The sequence below is a fragment of the Cupressus sempervirens genome, chromosome 5, assembly GCF_028749045.1.
Source record: "Cupressus sempervirens isolate cs-2001-9-10 chromosome 5, ASM2874904v1, whole genome shotgun sequence".
Classification (NCBI taxonomy): domain Eukaryota; kingdom Viridiplantae; phylum Streptophyta; class Pinopsida; order Cupressales; family Cupressaceae; genus Cupressus; species Cupressus sempervirens.
The window spans coordinates 954,018,129-954,038,927 of record NC_143122.1 but is presented as its reverse complement, the minus strand read 5'-3'; the positions used below and the strand labels follow the sequence as shown (position 1 = coordinate 954,038,927).

Here is a 20,799-nt window from a genome sequence, read left to right as displayed (position 1 = left end):
ACAAATGTGGAGACATTATCTGATTGGAAAACCCTTCGAACTTCGATCTGATCATCAAAGTTTAAAATATATCTTTACTTAGAAAAATTTGAATGCTAGACAAAGGAGATGGTTAGAGTTTCTAGCAGATTATGAATTTGACATAAGCTACATTAAGGGAAAAGAAAACAAGGTTGTCGATGCCCTAAGCCAAAGGAGGCACATTTCGGCAATGACTAAGATAAAAGTTCAATTGAGAGACATGATTTTATAGAATTTGGAGAGTGATGATTTTTATGTAGAAATTAGTTTGGCACTTATTAGAGATCCACAGGACCCCAAATATTAAGATTTTAAATTAGAAGATGATGGATTGTTGGGATATCGCCATAGGATCTATGTACCCAATCAATCTGAGCTACGTAGATTAATTCTAGAGGAGTATCATTTAGCTCCATATTCAAGAAACCAATGTTATCAAATATAAAACCTTCATACTTTTGGAAGGGAATGAAAAAAGAGATAATTGAGGTTATAGCAAGTTGCTTAGAGTGTCAAAAGGTAAAAGCAGAACATAGATACCCTACAGGACTGTTACATCCAAATGAAGTACCTGAATGGAAATGGCAAATAATATCTATGGACTTTGTACAAGGGTTGCCTATGACTCGAAATCAACATAATACTATTTTGGTCATAGTTGATAGATTAACTAAGGCAGCACATTTTATTCCAGGAAATCTAATTGATGGAGCATTTGAGATAGCCCATAAATTCACAAAAGAAATTTTCAGATTACATGGGCTACCAGAGAAAATTATTTCAGATCGTGATACAAGAATAACTTCTAGATTCTAGGAGACATTATTCTCAGCCTTGGGCACTAAATTGAATATAAGTTCAGCATATCATTCTGAGATAGATGATCAAACAGAGAGAGTTAATTAGGTATTAGAGGATCTTCTAAGGGTTTATTGCATGGATCGATAGTATCAATGGGAAACATATTTGTCACTGGTTGAATTTGCATACAATAACTCCTATCGGTCTTCGATTAAAATGGCACCTTTTGAAGCCTTGTATGGCCATAAGTGTAGAACCCCAATAAGCTGGAATCGATTAGAAGATAGAGTTATAGTTGGCCCGAAAATGCTTCTAGAAATGGAAGAACAAGTACTTCAGATCCGCCAAAAATTAAAGGAAGCTAACGATAGGCAAAAAAGTTATGCTAATGCGAAAAGAACACCCACAGAATTTACTATAGGGGACAAGGTGTTATTAAGGATTAAGCCCCAGAAAAGTACTATTAAATTCGGCAAAAATGCTAAATTGGCCCCTGGATATGTGGTTCCCTTTGAAGTTTTGGAGTTAGTTAACCCCGTGGCCTACAAGATTGCTTTACCTCCAGCCCTTGCCAGGATGCATAACATTTTTCATGTGTCCTACCTTAAGAAGTTTGTCAGTCATCATGAGCATATGATTGATTGGAAGCTATTGTAGGTACGAGAGCCAAGGGTGGTAAAGGTAAAGCCAACCAAAATACTCGAGGTGCGTAAGCTGCACTTATGAAATCGAGAAGTGACTCAGTGCAAGGTTCAGTGGGATCAATATTCAGAAGATAATGCTACGTAGGAAGACTATCATGATATTTTTCAAAGATACCCATATCTATTTTTAGAAACTGGAAACTAAATAATTATCTTATTCTAAATTTATTTATTAGCTTCTTTGGTACTATTTCATCGTGGACGATGAAAACCTAAGGGGGTGGCTATGTTACATCCCAAATTTTGCCCTAATTTTCTTTTATGATAAAAATAGTCGTTGAACCAAAATAAGATTTTCATGTTCAAAGTAGTTTATAGCCATTATGTTCATGTGAAATGGATTTAGTTTTTAGTCGTTATATTCATGTGAAATGGATTTAGTTTCTAGACGTTATGTTTTATGCAAAATGAATACAGTTTATAATTGTTATGTTCATGTGAAACGAATATAGTTTTAACCGTTGTTCAATCAGTTATTATTTATGATGAGTTTCTTAATGATATTATTAAGCAAATTATGAATTATGAAATTGATGTTTTTGGTGAGAATGATTGTTTTGAAGGTTACAGGATAAAGACTCAAGAAAGAGGGGGAAGCATTATGAAATGAGGTCATTTGGCACTAGGACTGTCATGTGACCTAGTTATCAGGAAGATCAGGTTGATCAAAAGACGCCATGGCAAGGTTGTTAAGCTTGACAATTAAGGTTCAAAGTGGAAAAGTTACATGAGTTATAATAATATAATATTGTAAAATTAAATAATAATAAAAAACTTACCTTTAAATTATTAAACAACAATATCATTTAATATTGTATTATTACTTTGATTAACTTACAATCAAATATTGCATAGTGCCACTATGTATATACTTAATTATAAATTAACTAAAATAATAATACAACATTAACATATATCTTTTTATCCTTGTTCCAACGTATCTTACTTTCTAACTAATGGGGAGTTTCTTGCGTATTACAATCTTGTAATGGCAGTAGACGAACAATCGATTGATATCATTATATATACTACCTTGTCATTTTGGGAGGGACAAAGAAATCTATCTTTTCTTACTTCCACCTCAGTCTTTTAGTAAATGCCTTTCTATACCCGAGATGGTGAAGAACAAAAGTCTTTTCTGTAGTGAGTGGTCGATCCCGAGACTCCCTTCTGAATTTCCATCGACTGTCCTAACTTTCTTGCAAACTTCTATTGCCTGTCCTAGGATCTAGTTACGCACAAACTCAATCACCCGATATTGCGTGAAGCCATCCTTGCATGCTTCTAAACCACGGACTCTAGAACCGGTTGAAGACTATCCCAAGCAGAAGCGTACAATACACTGCAGACAAGTAAGGATGAACCACAATGTTCATATCTTCTTGCATGCATTTTTTTTCATCTCTGTTCTGTTCCTTTTTCTGAGTCGGGTTGAATAAATGTGAAGAGTAGGAGTATACAAATTGAGTCATAGTATCATACATGTGCTTATCACCTTAGTAGAATATCACTGAGTATAGCAACCTTTGTTAGCAATAAAGTAAGAAACGTCTTTGAAAGTGGTGATAAGGAAATAATAAGACCTCTAATTTTTTATTTTCTTTTTCACATATATGTCTGAAATTGCCTCAATGTTTCCTTGTAATAGAACTATATCAGTAACAACCCATGTCATAAATCTATGGAGTTATGTTAAGAACTAATCCTTATCCATCCATCAAAATAGTAATAAAGATCAAGTCTAAGTACCAACAAAAATTTGAGAAAGCCAAACCAAAATCTTATGATTAAGTGTAAGATTGTAATGGATTCAGGCACGAAGAATCACCGATCTGAAGATCTATTGATGGTGAGAGGTGTAGATGAATCTGATACAAGAAAAATAAGATAGATATCAGTAATTGTTAATAGAAAAATAATTGTTAATGGACAAATAATCTAAATAGCTCATGTAAATCCACTTGAAGAATTAATTGTCAAGCTGAGCGGTGGAGATCGAGTTATAAAAACTTACCTCTGAAATCCCTGGCCAGGGCGATGAAAAGGGCATTCATGCCACAAAAAATGATCGCATTGTTGTTCCTGATACTTCAGCTATTCAATAGTTGTTGGGACCTCAACCCACCTGAGTACTCCAATGACTGGATCGATGAACATCCCAAGCCTAACCTCATGGTAGGGAGGGTCGTTCTATTTAATTAGAACTTGTGGGGATAAGTAAAAAGGTCCACAGTTGGGAGGTTAAGCCCATGTTAATGTTTCTCCTCTCACCAAAGTTAGAGCTTGGTCAATTAATTGGAAAAGTCTCTCAAGAAATCAGTACGCATCTTTGTTTATTTAAGTTTCTTTATATATATATATATATATATATATATATCTAAAAGATTCTTCCATGCACTTAGTCATTCCTTAAATTGAATTCTTTTTAGCATATTAGATACAATTTTTCTTACAATAAGGTAGGTTAGGGATTTTCAAACATTAGAATAAATTTGATACTCAGTAATTAAAATAGATTCAGAATCTTAGATTAACTTCAATATTAGTTTAGATATCTCATCAGATAATTGGGATATTAAATTCAGCAGATTTATAATTGTGGAAATAACTGGATGTTACAGGCAACCTTGGTCAAAAGTTGTCTTGGATCCAAAGGCAATCTTATTCCAATGGGGATCTTGGTCCAAAGCTGAAGGTTATCTCACTCCAAAGGAAACCTTGATCCAAATGGGATCTTTGTCTGAAGGCAATCTTGGTTGATGGGTACCTTGGTCCAAAGGGGATCTTAGTTTGAAAGCAATCTAGGTCTAAAAGGGATCTTGATTTGAAGGCAAAAACTATTTCAGTCTAAAGACAACCTTGATGCAAAGGGGATTTTTTCTTGAAGCCAACCTAGGTCAAAGGGTATCTTGGACCGAAGGTGATCTCAGTCCAAAGGCAATATAAGTCCAAAAGGGAACTCAGTCTGAAGGTAAAGGCTATCATGTTCCAAATGCAATCTTGGTTGAAGGGTACAGGAAATGATCATAGGTATAGGTACAAGAAATGTTTGAAGGTATAGGTATAGGTATTGGAATCCCAATGTAAACAAGATATTCACCAAGGAAAAGGAATGTATGCAAATTGTCACCAAAAAAAAAATTTATATTAGTAGACAAAGATGACACTCCCAATGCGCTAGATCCAAAGAAAATTAATATAGAGAATCTAAATAGGGTAAGAGTTGAATCCCACTGAAACTGTAACAACCAAGTAGTGAAGATCTTCCATTTCCAAAATGGCAAACAATACTAAACTCCAATAGGAATTTTCAATACAATAAAATAATTCAAAATCACATACTAACAACTTCCTACATGCCACATATAAATACCCATTAGAAGAAAACTCTCGAGGGTTTACAAAAGAATGCTGACACGGAAAACACCTATGGATAATCAATAGAAATTGGGCCCCTTTATTAATTATGTCAATTAATTAAATGTCCTTGTGATATTATTTTATTTTTAGGACCATTTAATTGATTAACATAATTTAAATATTTTATTAAAAATTGGAAACATTACAAACCCTTGCCGGCCAAAGATTACTTGCCCACGTGGAATCTATCATCAAATAGTTTTCCCACTATAGCTCTAGGATCCCAAACCAAGGATAGACATAGATAGTTGTATCTATTGAGGTCTTCATGCCACATCATGATCACGTACTTGGATGTAGGCGAGAAAAGAAAACAACCATTAAAATTTTGTTACGCCACTCTGATATAAACATGGCCATGCCTAGAGTCATTGGGATCTCATTGAGACACCTCAAAATCTGTCATACCATCATACTCATAAATTTCTTCATGGATTTCATAGCTCAAGTACAACTTGTAGTTTCCATGAGGATGCCCATCACATGAAGAGGTAGCAATCATGTATGCCTCAAGTGTAGCCAAAAGGTAAACTCCATATTCAACCAACTATAGAGATAGCTCTTGCAAACAATCCTCGATCAAGTCTGCATTACCATGAAGATGAAAAACTTATGGTAGAGCCTATTTATTCGAGGGGATGTTGGTAGAACTCTTATTTGCATCAGGTTTATTGTCAAGCATCAGTTTAATGATATTTGTGCAAGTGTCTTCTTTTAGAATCCTTCCCTTCATCTTGGTCTTGGGTAGCAAATAGATTATGTCCTTGTAGTAGATGATGTCATCGACTATCTTGTATTAGTCATCCTAAATTTCATCATCCATCAATTTGTATGCAAAAGTGTTCTTGGAGTATTCGACCAACTTATGTGCCTTCTAATCGGCTAGAAACTAAGATAGAGACCATATGGCATTACTGGGTTCCATAGAGTTATCCAATTCCAAACTCTAAATTATCCCAACATGCTGGAAAAATAACTAGCTCTTATACCATTATAATGCTTTGAAGATGGTCTTGGCCCAAGGGAGATTTCTGTCTGAAGGACTGTAATACCCTGAAGGTGGTCTTTTCCTAAATATAATCTTTGTCTAAAGGAAATCTTGGCCTATAGGAAACCTAAGCCAAGACTATCTCAAATTCGAAGGAAATCTCAATTAGAAGGTGAAGGCTATGTGAGCCCAAAGGCAACCTCGATACGAAGGGGATCTTCATCCAAAGGAAATCTCAATTGAAAGGTATCTTGGTCTGAAGGGGATCTCCATCCGAAGGGGATCTTGGTCTGAAGGCGGAGACTATCTCAGTCCAAAATCAACATCAATTTGAAGGAGATCTTTGTCCAAAGGAAATCTTAGCAGAAGGGTATCTTGGTCAAAGAGTGGTCTCAATTCGAAGGCAATCTTAGTCTGAAGGGAAAGGCTATCTTGATCTGAAAGTAGCCTTGACCTAAAGGTGATCTTTGTTCAAAGGCAATCTTGGCCAAAGGGTATAGGAAATGACTGTAGGTATAGGTACAGGAAATGTTTGTAGATGTAGGTACAAGAAATGAAAATTAAGATGCCCAAAAAAGATGTGTACCATTAATTGGAATCCCAATATAAACAAGATATTCACCAATAGAGATATTCGCCAAGGAAAAGGAATATATGAAAATCATCACCAAACATGGAATTTATATTAGTAGACAAAGATGATGCTCTAGATATACCAGATTCAAAACAAAATAATACAGAGAATCAAAATAGGGTGAGGGTTGAATCCCACTAAAGCCATAATAGCCAAGTAGGGAAGACCTTCCACTTCCAAAATAGCTAACAATATTGAACTCTAATAGGAATGCGCAGTACAATAAAATAATCCAAAATCACATACTAACAACTTCCTATGTATTTCATATAAATACCCCTTTGGAGAAAACTCTTGAGGGTTTACAAAAGAATACCGACACACCAAACACTTACGGATAACTAATAAAAAATTGGCCCCTTTATTAATTAAACTAACTAATTAAATATGCCCGTGTGATATTATTTAACTTTTAAGACCATTTAACTAATTAACCTAATTAAAATAATTTATTAAAAATTTAGAAAATTACAACCTAGGGATGTGTGACATGTTTTGAATTTTACTGTAATATCAATTGTAATAACCCTGACTTGGCTATAACTTGAATAACACCAACTTTGTCAATTTTCCCACTAATCAGATATTTGGCATTTTGTCAAACACTTGGTAAGCAATTCTAATAAGAGTTTAGCCAGTCGTATTAAGTCTGAAAACTCAAGAATCTACAAATCTTCTAATGGATTACTGTGCATAATAAGATGTGTTGCCAATTTTCCTAATTTACTCCATGTTAAACTTCACATACACATCTCAGCTAAATTCTAAGCTAGGAAATGATTCACACATATACTGAGAAATTTCTTGCTAAAAAATTTATTGCTTTCATTATTGAAGTCATTTGAGATAGCATAAAACAAAATGAACCTTGTTTTTGTACAATGAATTTCCCTTTGGCATCCCACAAAATGACAAATCAAATGATAATATCACCCAACAGATAGATTGCAGCCTCCAAGATGATGTACGCTTGTAGAAAACAGATAATATAAGCCTCCAAAAAAGATCACAACTCACAGGAGATGTGGCATGACCTTCTAGATAGGTTCTTGGCTCCCAAAAATGCAAAGACATTGGCCTTAACTCCCAACTTAGGTATCTAATCTCACATTGCAGACCCTCCATCTTAAACACAGACCACTAGAACCTAATCTCAGCTTCCCAAGAATGAGTGCAGGCCAAAATAGATGAATTGCAAGCCTAAAATTGGTGAACAAAGGGCCTTGAAATTAGTCTACAGGTTTTCAGTTTAATTGCACACTTCTCATGACCTGAATTGCCACCCAAATTCCATCTCTGGCAATGAGCATTTCCAAATGCTAAACAGTTGAAGAAGATTGAATCACAATGGCACCTATTTTTCCAATGCCAAATCGGAATATATCAATGTCAGTCCCTAATAATGATGATTCCATATTTGCAATTATGATTTACTATCAATATCTTTCAACCATAGTGTAACAACAAATGGAGATAACAAACTATTTCCAGAACTTAACAATCAACATGACTTCCAGCTTGCACTTGTAATCACTACCAGTTTCCCTAGATATAGTAGCAACATAAGGGAACAATTTCTTAGAATTAATTCACAATACCTCATCTATGAACTACTAGGGACTTCTCAAATTGAAATATTTTTACTACAGCAAGGGCAAAGAAACCTTCAAACTTAGAAACTCTTCACAGGAAACAAAAGAAAATATTCGTATAATCAGATGTTTTTTCCTTCACAATGGGCTCATATTTATAATCCTAAATGACATTTAGTTTCCCAAATGCAACTTTATTTAAGAAGCTTCACTAACACATCATTTTATAACATTAAATATAATAAAGTGTCATTATAATAATGTAACTTTAATAACTAATTTTAAAAAATGAACCCAACCAATTAAAATTTCCATCTAATGCAAGAGATGACCAACTGCCAGTGCCACCAATGCCAGTTCATGAGGGTCACTATGATGAACTGACTCAATCATCTATAGAGATGTGCCCCCAATGGGGACATTATAATCCTCCCTTCCCAGGATTGTGTGTCCTCAAGCAATCTGGGAACACACTGAAACATCCACTAGGATCCTATATGAAGCACGCGACATTCCAATCATAACTAACCACCTCCTGTAACATCACCACCAATACAATTGACTAAATGTGCCAAAGTGAATCAAACTTGATTGTAGATGCCACAAGAGTGAACATCTCATAGGGAAGCAAATCAGTAAGCTAACAAAGGTTACTTCCCATAAAGTGTGTTGTCAAACACACTATCTGACACATGCACAACTGAACTATGCACCTAAAAAGGATGATGAGCATGAGAGTCAAAAGAAAAACCATATATACACGATATCATGTACAATCCCAAGACACGGCTACAAACCCTGTCAAAAATCCTAATGCACTAGAAGAATTCCAAACACCGAACTCTTATAGATATCCCACTGGCTCTCAAAAAATGCACTCATCTTAATGGTGTCAACAACACCCTCATGATTACACATAGATATAGGAGCATCGCCAACTGCAACTATAGGAGACTCAACTGTGTCTAAAGATGGTGTAAATTGTTTCCAACTCCACTCAGGTATGACTCATCCACTCTAGTAACAAATTCATGTACAACTCATCCAGTTGCTCCAACTCATAGCCTATGGTAGAACTCAACTACTTTGTACTTCACACCCATATGACCAATTCTTGGGCCCCACGAGAAGTTGTGTGTGGTCAACACATGTACTATCAACCTATCTTCACATCACCATACAATTAGCACACATAGGGTTAACATACTTGTGGTCAACACAAGTACAGTTGGTTAACACACATATAGTCAGTTAACACACACAATTAACACATGTAAAATTAACAAGTTCTCTTCCATATGGTATTGCTTCTAATGGAGTTTGGAATTAGGAATTGCCAATACTAAATAAACTTGCAAAATAATTATCAACAAAGTGCACAAGCATAGATCTAGAACTACTTATTTATTCTTAAAAATGGGTTATAAGTACTCTTCAAATGAAGATGTTACAGATTGGAATGATGAAAAAGTAGGGTGAGGGCTTCCCATGGACACTGTAATTACCAAGTAAGGAGGATGTTTCATCTCTAACAAGCTGAACTCCAATAGTAATTCACACATACAAAGAAAATACCAAATTCACATACCTACAACAATGACTAACTAGACCATATATATGACTTTGGGAAAACCTCCCTAAGGATTACAAATGTGTTGACTTGACACAATGTTACAAACAATAAAGTAAAAGGATTAGATGTAATGACCCATACCTGCAACTCTTCTTTAAATCGATCTACAAGCCCTAAGCTGAGGTAGTACGACAGACCAAGTGCAGAAAAACACTTGTACAAAGGCCAAATAGTGATGTACAGTAAAAATGAAGGTCATATGGTACACTATTGGTCGCCTAATATACTATACGGCGAGCAAGAGAGGGGTCGTACGGTGGTATGAAGAGATCATATGGTGTCAAGGCAGGGGAAGTGCGGCAGCCAAGTCTTGGCCATATGGTAGATTAGAGGACAGTCTATACGGTGGTGAAGGTGTCTTCAATTTGGCTATATGGTATTAGATAGTTGGCTGTATGATGAATGAAATACAATACGGGGATGTTTTTGAAAGTTGTACGGGGATGTGGTCGAAGATGTGTGGAGAGTGAAGGCCCTATGGGCCAAGAGGGAGCCATACAAAAATGTCCAGATGCCACACAGTACAACAATGAATGCAAATTCATTCATACACAACACAAGTAGATCAAATGCAAGATTAGAAACTTGAATACAAATAATTCCTTCAATATATGAAAAAAGATGGTGCTACTATTTTCCAGATTTGAGCGAAGTATTACAGGCAATGGAATAGGTTGTGGGTTGAATCCCACCGAAATCGAGATGACCAAATAGGGAAGATCTTTCACTTATGAAATGGAGAACAATAGATAATCCCAACAGGAATTTGTAGTACAAAGAAAATAATCCAAAATTGCATACCTAAAGACTACATACATGTCATACTTAAATACCCGTCAAGAAACTTTCCAAGGGTCTACAAAGATAGCCGACGATGACACAAACTATGAAAACAAAAATAAAAATGGGTCCGAGATATATTAAATCAATTGGCCCATTAACAATAGTTTGATACATAATTTATTTTATAATGGGAACATTATAGTCCTCCCATTCCAAATTTTGCTTGTCCTCAAGAAAATGCAATTCCAAGTGCTACAGAATGTGCTCGCCCTCCCACGTCAGCATCATCCGATGGAAAGTGTTTCGAATGCACCAAGTATTCTTTCACCATGTGGTTATGCAGAGTCTTCTCATGTACTTCGATGATCTCAGTTGGTTCTAGTATGAGCTTTCCTTCTTCATTGAGTGGTGGAAGGTTTGTAGCTACCGTGACGTTCTACCCTATGGCCTTCTTCAAGCATGAAACATGTAAAACATTATGTATATGGCTTCCCTCTGAAAGTTCCAACTCGTACACGACTTCACCAATGCGACTAACTATATGATAAGGGCCCTAAAATTGTGGCTTCAATTTTTCTTTTCCCTTTTCTTTCAATGAGGATTGTCGATATAGCTGGAGTTAGAGATAGACCAAGTCCCCTACTTCAAAACTCCTCTCCATTCTATGTCTATTGGTGTACATCTTCTGTTGATTTTGTGTTTACTATAAGTTTTCCTTCAAGAATCTCAGTATGTCCTATCCCTCCTGAAGCTAGTCCCTCACCCTTGGTGTGCAACTATCACCCAAAACTATGTCGATGAAGGAAAGGAGTTCATACCCATACAGAGCTTTGAATGGTTCCATTCTGATGGACATGTGGTATGTGGTATTGTAGAAATGTTCCCCTAGATGTATCCATTTCACCCATGCTTTTTGTTGTGCCAAAATGTAGTTCTAAAGGTAACCTTCAAGCCACTTGTTCACAATCTTTGTTTGTTCATTTGTCTACGGGTGCTAACTAGTACTTGGTGAAAATTCTATCCCTTCCATCTAAAATAGTTCTATCCAGAAGTTGTTGATGAATCACCCATCCCGATCACTGACAATGTTTCGGGGTAAACCATGTAGGTAAAAGACTTCCCTAAAAAATAGAATGGCAATTTGAGTGGCCTAAAAATCTAAGGCAATGGCAAAGAAGTGAGCATACTTTGTCAATCTATTAACCACCACAAAAATGCAATCCTTTCCATTCACATTGGAAAGCCCTATTATGAAATCTATTGAGATACTTTCCCACTTATGTTCAGGAATCGGTAGAGGTTGTAGTAACCTGGCAAGTAGAGTATGTTTGGATTTGTTCGGTTGGCAGACCACACACTCTCTTACATACTACAACACATCCCCTTTGAGTCCTTTCCAAGAAAACCTCTCCTAGAGACTTCTGTAAGTTTTGAGGAAACCTAGGTGTCCTGCCAAGGGTGAGTCATGTATTTTCTACAAGATTTTTTGCTTCAATTTGGATTCCTACATTAAAAATATCCAATTCTTATAGTAGATGATGTCATCCACCACTCTGTATCGATCATCCTGGGTGTTGCCATCCATTAGCTCATAGGAAGATGTGTTTTTAGAGTATTCTACCAATAGATGTGCCATCCAGTCAGCTGAAATTTGATTTAGTGAGCAGATAACAGGTTTCCTAGACAAGGCATTTGCAAGTACATTGTTCCTCCCTTTCACATATTCAATGTCAAAATCAAAAGCCTAAACCTTGCTTACCCATTTTTGTTGCCTTCCATTCAAGTCCCATTGCTCTAGAGAATATTTCAAATTGTTGTGATCCATATGGATGACAAACTTAGCACCTACCAGATACTGCTAGAACTTGGTTAGTGTATGTACGATGACCAACATCTCTTTGTCATAGATGGAATATAGGCATTTTGTCTACATAAGCTTCTTGCTCTCATAAGCTATGGAGTGTCTATCTTGCACTAGTACCGTGCCAATGCCTTCTTTGGACGCATCGCATTCCAAAATGAACGGTCGAGTGAAATCCGGTAATGCAAGTATGAGACAAGTGCTCATTGCCTCTTTTAGCTTATCAAAAGTAATTTGTGTCTTTTCATTCCACTGGAAAGACCCCTTCCTTGTCAGATCCGTTAAGGGTGCGCTAAGCTGAGAGAATCCTTTAACGGACCTCTGGTAGTAACTACACAGTTCAAAAAATCCTTGCAATTCCAAAAGTGATTTTGTGGGAGGCCAATCAAGGATACCCTAAATCTTCTCCTGATGAACTTTAACTCCATATTTACTAACAACATGCCCCAGGTACAATATTTTTGTCATACCGAATTCACAGTTTGATTTCTTGGCAAACAAAGATTGTTCCTCCATGAGCCTTAGGACTTCCTCCATCTGTTCCTCCCATGTCTTGCTATAAGTAAGATTATCAAAAAATACCAATAAGTACTTATGCAATTTTTTGTTGAAGATGCAATTCATGCATGATTGAAATGCAACAAGTGTATTTGTTAATCCAAATGGCATGACTAGAAACTCATAATGCTCATAGTGACAATGAAAGGTTGTGTTTTCTACATCCTCCTCCCTCATGCAGATCTGATGGTATCTAGAACAGAGATCTATTTTCGAAAAATAGACTATGCTATGTAATTCATCCAACAACTCATCTATCCTTGGAATGGGATATCTATTCTTTATTTTTTTGTTCAATGCATAGTAGTCCACACACATGCACATCATCCCGTCCTTCTTTCCGATCAATACCATAGATGACAGAAAAGGGCTAGAACTAGGATGAATCCATCCTTTCTCTAGCAGCTCTTAAATTTTCTTTTTGATCTCATCTTTGAATTTCTTAGGATGGAGTACAGTGTGATTATGACTGGCTTGGCTCCTACTTTCAACTCAATAGTATGTTCAATCCCTTGATGAGGCGGTATGCTAGGAGGAATGTCAATGAAAACTTTATCATGTTTACTCAAAATATCCTGGAGATCATCATCCTGTGAAGGTGTTCGTTGCCCTTTTCTAGGTTCCGTCAAGACAAAATGTGCAGCCCATGCAACATCATCACGCCAAAAAATTGCCTCCATCTGATGTACAAAAACTTCCTTTGGACACTCATTTTCCATTCTGCAGAGAACAACCTTCTTTCCATCGAAAAGAAAAGTAAAATATATCCATTTAAAACTCTAAGTATATTCATCAAGTCTCTCTATCCACTGTATGCCCAAAATAACATCCATGTCATCAAGGTCCACCATGAAGAAATGCTTGGTCATCGTGTGATTCACCATTGTGATACTTAGCTGAGGAACAAGGTGTGTGTAGGGTAGAAGAGTCCCTCCAACAACCTTGACCTGAAATCCTATGTGTGTCTTTGTAGGTAGACCTTTTCGCTTCACCAGAGATGCGTTGATGAAATTTAGAGTAGCTCTACTATCTAGCATCATTGTATCCCTTTGTCCTTGAAGGGTATCCTGTACAAAAAAAATTGTGCACCTCAGGTTAGCAGCTAGGGAAATAGTTCCTCTATGTCGTACCAAAGCTACAATCCTTTCCATATGGTTTAGACTAACCATGTTCGTGTTGTCATGATGTTGGTTGTCTTCGGTGAACATTTCTTCCTGTTCATCCTCATCATTGGACATGACCTCAATGTAGTGTATTTTTCCTTTTTCAAGGCATCTGTGGCCAGGTTCTGATGGTCCCTTGCAATTGAAACATAATTTCTTCCTTCGGAGTTCCTGTCTAGTAGCTTCATCCAATAACAGTTTCTTGGGTGGAGGTTTATTATCCTTGTCCTTCAAAAATGCTGGTTGTTTGGGGTGTAACTTCAAGAGGATGATGTCAATGATGATGCCATGCTTCGTGCCTTCTTAATAGCCTTTGACAGAGTGGTAGGATTAAACCCTTTGACCCAACTTTTTAGTTGTTCTATCAGTCTATCCATGAAGAGCACTATCTGTCTTCTTTCAAAAATGTTCATGACCAAAACAGAGAGTTTCTGAAATTTTGCAATGTACTAATTGACTGATCCAGTTTGTCTCAACTATGCCAAATCTTTGAAATTGAGTTTTGGATCTTTACCATGAAATCACTCTATCAATCTCTCAGTGAATTCGGCCTAAGTAGTTATTTGATCATGCTCCAGTGTGATGGTGTTACGATGCGACCATTCATGTGCAACTCCCTCCAAATGTAGCACCGCAAATTTGATTACTTCTTTTGGCATAGGATTTGGCTAGAAGTAAGTATCGACGTTCATTACCCATGCTTATGCAGATATGGATTTGGATCTATCAAATGGAGATAGATTTACTTTACTCAACTTTCTTTTGAGATCATCATTAAAATATCCTCGATTTCCGTTTCTTGAATATCTCATTCTTAGATCCACATAATCTTTGTAGGATATATCTTCCTCAAAATTCACATTCTTTCAGTCTTCCTTTAGTTGTTCTTGAATCTCTTCAAAGGTTGGTTGTTTCCCTCCATGTGGTGCCTCCATCTGTGGGGAAAAAGATTATATTCTCTGGATATTTTATTGTTCGCCAACTTGTTGAGAGTCTCTTCCATGAGTCGTTGAGTATCAGTGATCTATGCTTGATTCTTGGCAAGTTTCCTTAGTAGTGCCACAAGTTCAGCAACTATCGTTTCTAGTTCGATAGCCATTAGTTCAATGGAATGTGTCCTTTTTTAGCTATAAACTCTCATTCATTGTCCACAGGCTGCTAGAATTGAAGCACTTTGATACCATTGTAATGACCCACACTTTCAACTCTTATTTAAATTGATGTAAATACCCTAAGCTGAGGCACTATAGTAGACCAAGTGCAAAAAAAACACTTGTGCAGAGGCCAAATAGTGATGCATGGTCAGAATGAAGGTCATATGGTAAAGGCCATATAGTATTTTGGTGGTCGCCTATATATTGTATAGTGAGCAGGAGAGGGGTCGTACGGTGGTATGAAGAGATTGTACAGTGTCAAGGGAGGGGGAGTAAGGTGGCCAAGTCCCGTATGGTAGACTGGAGGACAGTTTGTACAGTGGTGAGGGTGTCTTCAATTTGGCTGTACGATGAACAAAATGCAGTATAGGGATGTTTTTGAAAGCCGTACAGGTATGTGGTGGAAGGTGTGTGGGAGAGTGAAGGCTATACAGGCGGAAAGGGAGCGGTATGAAAATGTCTGAATGTCAGACAGTGCAACAATGAATGCAAATCCATTCATACACAACACAAGTCGATCAGATACAAGATTAGAAACTTGAATATGAATAATTCCTTCAATATATACCGAAAGATGGTGCTTCGATTTGCCAAATCCGAGTGAAGTATTACAAGTGACGGAATAGGGTGAGGGTTGAATCCCACCGAAACCAAGATGACCAAATAGGGAAGATCTTTCACTTCCAAAATGGCGAACAAAAAAGTATCCCAATAGGAATTCGCAAATACAGAGAAAATAATCCCAAATTGCATACCTAAAGACTACCTACAAGTCGTGCTTAAATACCCATCGGAAAATTTTCTAAGGGTGTACAAAGATAGCCGACAGTGACACAAACTATAAAAACAAAAATAAAAATAGGTCCTAGATATATTAAATCAATCAACCCATTAACAATAGTTTGATACATAATTTATTTTATAACAAGAACATTACATTAGAGAGATAATAAAATTAATTTTTTTTGTTATACACAACTATTAAATTATGTCCATCCTCCCCGTCCAAAGATTTCTTTCCCTCAAGTAATCACAAGTTCAATCTTGGGAATCTAGCTAAGGGTGGATCGTAAATCTCTCCTGTGATCATCTTCTTCAATTTCAAGATGAGTACTAGATAGATTTTATCATTGTAGTAAATGACATCATCAACCACCTTTTATGTGTCATCTGAATGTGAGCATCAATCAACTGGCATGCAAGAGTGTTCTTGCAGTACTCAACAAACAAATAAGACATTCAATCATTCAAAATTTGAAAGAATGGACCTAAGGTAGGTATCTTGAGTAAAGCATTGGCCAATGGCTACTACCTTCTTACTCACATCTTTAGTGTTGAAGTTTTATGCATGGGTCATTTCTTGTCTGAAAATTGCCTTTATCTTCTTCATTGAAATTTCCCTCAATCCTCTATTTGACATTCCCCTTAGCACCACCTTCTTACCCTTTGCCTCAAATGAGAACTCCATCCTATTGAAACTATGTGTGTACTTGTCAAGGCTCTCCATCCATTAAATGCCCAATATGATTTCTATGTCATGCAAATCTATCGCAAAGAAATCATCTGTCCATCCTATTGAAACTATGTGTGTACTTGTCAAGGGTATCCATCCATTAAATGCCCAATATGATATCTATGTCATGCAAATCTATCACAAAGAAATCATCTGTCACTGTATAGTTTTTCATGGTAAGGCTCGATTGTGTAATCACCTGAGTGTAGAGTAGTAAAGTTCCTCCTGCCACCTTGAACTAAAATCCCCCATGCTCCACCATGTACAACACCCTCTTCACAATGAATGATGAATTCATGAAATTGAGTGTGGCTCTATTATCAATCATTACTATGACTTGCTCCCACTGAAGTGTGCTACAAACCTAAAATTTATTACATATGGAAGTTGTGAAAAGTGAAGGAATGGACCCCCTCTTTCATGCAAGAGTGATAATCCTTTCTGCATGATTAGTGTCTTCCCTTTGAATTTTGAGTACTTTATTGTCTTCCTCATCATCAAGTATCACCTCAATATAGTAAATCTACCCCTTGCCAAGACAATAGTGACCTAGTACCCAAGGTTCCTTGCAAGAGAAACAAAGCTTTCTCCTTCTGAGCTCCTAATGAGTGGCCTCATCCATAAAAGGCTTATTTTGAGCTGGCTTCTTGTCTTGTCCTCTCGTGAGAGTGGTAATGGGGAATACATGTAATCCTTAGAAAAAAAAGATTTGGCCATGTCACGTACTTTCATAATTGTTTCGGTGAGCATGTCGGGATTGAACCCTTTCACCCAACCTCTTAGAGGTTCCATTAGCCTATCCCTGAATAACACAATCAATTGCCTCTCTCAGATGGCATTACCAACACTACCAGCCTTCAAAATTTTGTATCAAGTAAATTGGGTTACTCTAATAGTGCCAACTCCTTAAAATTAAGTTGTGGATCCTTTATGTCAGAGTAGTCTATGAGGCTCTCTATGAATTCAGCATATGATGAAACTTGATCATGGAAAAGTGTGACCATTCCATGATGCCACCATTCATGAGAGATTCCTTCCAAGTGAAGTGTGAAAAATTTCATCTTCTCATCCTTAGAGAATCGAGTTAAGCTAGAAGTATCTATCTGCCTTTTGTACCATGCCCATGCGGATGTTGATCGAGATCCGTCAAAAGATGATAGGTTTACCTTGCCTATATTTAGTTTGAGGTCATCATTATATAGTACCCATAATTGTTGTCACTTGAGTATCTCATTTGCAAATCAACATAATCCTTGAAGGATATGTCTCCTTCAAGATCCACATTCCTCTAGTCTTTCCTTAGCTGCTCTTGTATTTCATGGAAAGTGAGCTCTCACTCTCTTTGAGGTGCTTCAGTTCTTGGTGGAAATTTCAGCATCAATGGTCGAGTGCATGAATGTTGAGGGTTTGTTCTTCCTGTGATGGAATTATCATTGTGCACATTTTGTTCTCTTCCTTTCTTCCCTTCTGCCAATTTTCGCAATGTCTCCTCCATGAGACGTTTTCATTCATCCTCTCTGATCATGGTGTCATTGAGTTGCTCTTGGCTTTTGGTTATCACAAATTCAATTACAATTGGCCAGCAACATGCAGGCTTACGTTCTAGACATAATGGCCTGATTATAGATCAAAATCCAAACTATCCTTCAATGCTAACCTTTAATAGGTTATCTTCCTAGGGACTGCTTTCCCAATGAACAACTACATCAATATATAGAGCCTTTGCAAGCATCGAGCCAACCAAGAATGATCACATTCTCCAAGGTGAGGAAAACATATTACCAAATATAGTTCATGACCTAGATCATGAAGAACTCCACCATAATGATTTGAAATGATGCATTAACCCATAGGTAGATTGGCCATGGGCTTAGGAGCATTGCACAATAAGCCACATAGGATCATAAAACAAGGGAATGGTTTGGAACATAAGTAAACACCATCAAGCATTGAAATGTGAAGAACAAATAGGTCCCAGCAAGACTGCAAGAGATCTCCACCATAAAGAAACATATTGAGATGCAAACCCAGAAGTAGATTGAACATGATGTCAATAACATGCCAGAATGTTTGCACAAGCAAATGAGACAACTTGAAGGAACATCACAAAAACACAACTATCAAAACATGAATTGAGAATAAATATTTTTGGTTGATTTAAGATTGCCACGAACCCAAGAATTCTCCTGCATCATAAGAACTTCAAAAGTGTTCGCATCATTGTTAGTAATACTTTCCTATAAATTCTGAAATGAAAGTATAATAAATAGTTAGCAATATGATGTAAATGACCTAAAAGACTTAATAATTCATTTATTTTCCTATTTGCATTGAACTTCTTGACTATATGCTTCTGATTCTGCCCCCCTAGATTCAAACAATATATAAATAATAATAAGAGTATATATAATGAATAACAAACGATCAAATTTTGCAATATAAGTAATACCTTAGCCAAAATTATTACGGGGAGACCAGAATCAACATTCCTTGTCGACATTCCTTCTGTGATAGAAACTTTCTTTTTAAATGAAAGTAAATACATTTATTTGCTTATAGAACCATTAACAACCAAGCAAAAGACATTACTATCTAATGCCAACAAAACATAATGGGTTTGTTATAACCAAATATTATTATAATTTCTACCAAAGAAACTAGTGATTTATTTATAAGAGGAATTGTAGAAACGGTTGTGTTGCATACTGCTCTGACATTTTAGTATATTAATATTCCATTTTATTATGCTATGGAGGGTGCTTTCCCTGATGAAAAGTTTGGTTCCTATGAATAAACAGAAACCTGTAATGTTTCATATGCAGGTGGGACATTTGCTCTTTATTCTCTAATATGCCGACATGCCAAAGTGTACACAATCCCAAATCAGCATCGAAAAGATAAAGAATTGACTCCATATAGCCAATGCGAAATTGCAGGTAAAACAGTTGCTGCAAGAACAAACCAATGGTTGGAGGAAAAAAGCTATCGGCAAAAAGCATTATTGATCTTGGTTCTTTTGGGAACCTGCATGGTAATTGGTGATGGCATCCTAACTCCTGCTATTTCAGGTATGCGTACTAGCCAGTTCACTCAGTATGTACTAGTACACTCTCTTCTTTTTGCTTCTGCCCTCAGTTTCTGACTATCTACACTAGGATTGCACATGGTCTTCACATTTAGTACACCTTAGTTTTATGTCTGGTTAATGATGGTTCATTAAAAATTGAATCATTATTATTAACATTGAAGAATGTAATAATAAATATTTTTATATTTGACAGTTCTGATAATCTGCGAGTCTGATATATTTTCATAAATATTAAGAGTATTGCAGACATGTACTCCAATGCAATTTCAAAATTCGGTAATTAGTGTAAGAAAGTGTAGAATACAATGCATCATCTATGGATTGAATTAACTATCTTTTTAATCTAAGAGACAGATGCTTGAAACAATTGTCCCAAAGACATTTCAAACTTTCTTTAAATACATGTATTAAACAATTATGTTATCAATGTTTACCTTTACTCCAACCATCAAGTTCTGAAGTCTCCTAGATCATGGAATTTTACAAAATCAGTGTTAAACAAATAATATGATTTTAACTTGAAAGCAGCAAAATGCTTCAAACTGAAATCATGGTTGTCTTCATTTCTGTTACAAGCATGTCTAACCATTTTGAAGATGAAGTTCTTCACAAAATAATAACACAGTCAAATATATAGCCAAAGGCAACCATAACATGAATGTTCAAGATAGATACTCTTTCAGAGTGCTTATAAAATAAATAATTCTAAGATCATGAAAGCGGATATGATATTGATGATTTTCTTATGCATACAACATACAAATGAAAAAAACAGAATAGATGCATTGAAGATTAACACTAAGATTGCTGCTGCTCGGAAATAGAAAATTTCAGTTCCACCACTGTTCACAACAATTAAAATTAGAACTTTCATGCATAGTTGTTA

General features: G+C 36.3%; 1 pseudogene across 1 annotated transcript in view; it reads left to right on the top strand.

The window, feature by feature from the left end:
* Positions 1-20,799, top strand: part of LOC149559120 (putative potassium transporter 12) — a 92,381-nt pseudogene that overhangs the window by 2,086 nt on the left and 69,496 nt on the right. The window contains exon 2 of the transcript XR_016364768.1: positions 19,648-19,893. The product of XR_016364768.1 is annotated as a putative potassium transporter 12 (transcript). The remainder of the gene's footprint in view (positions 1-19,647; positions 19,894-20,799) is intronic.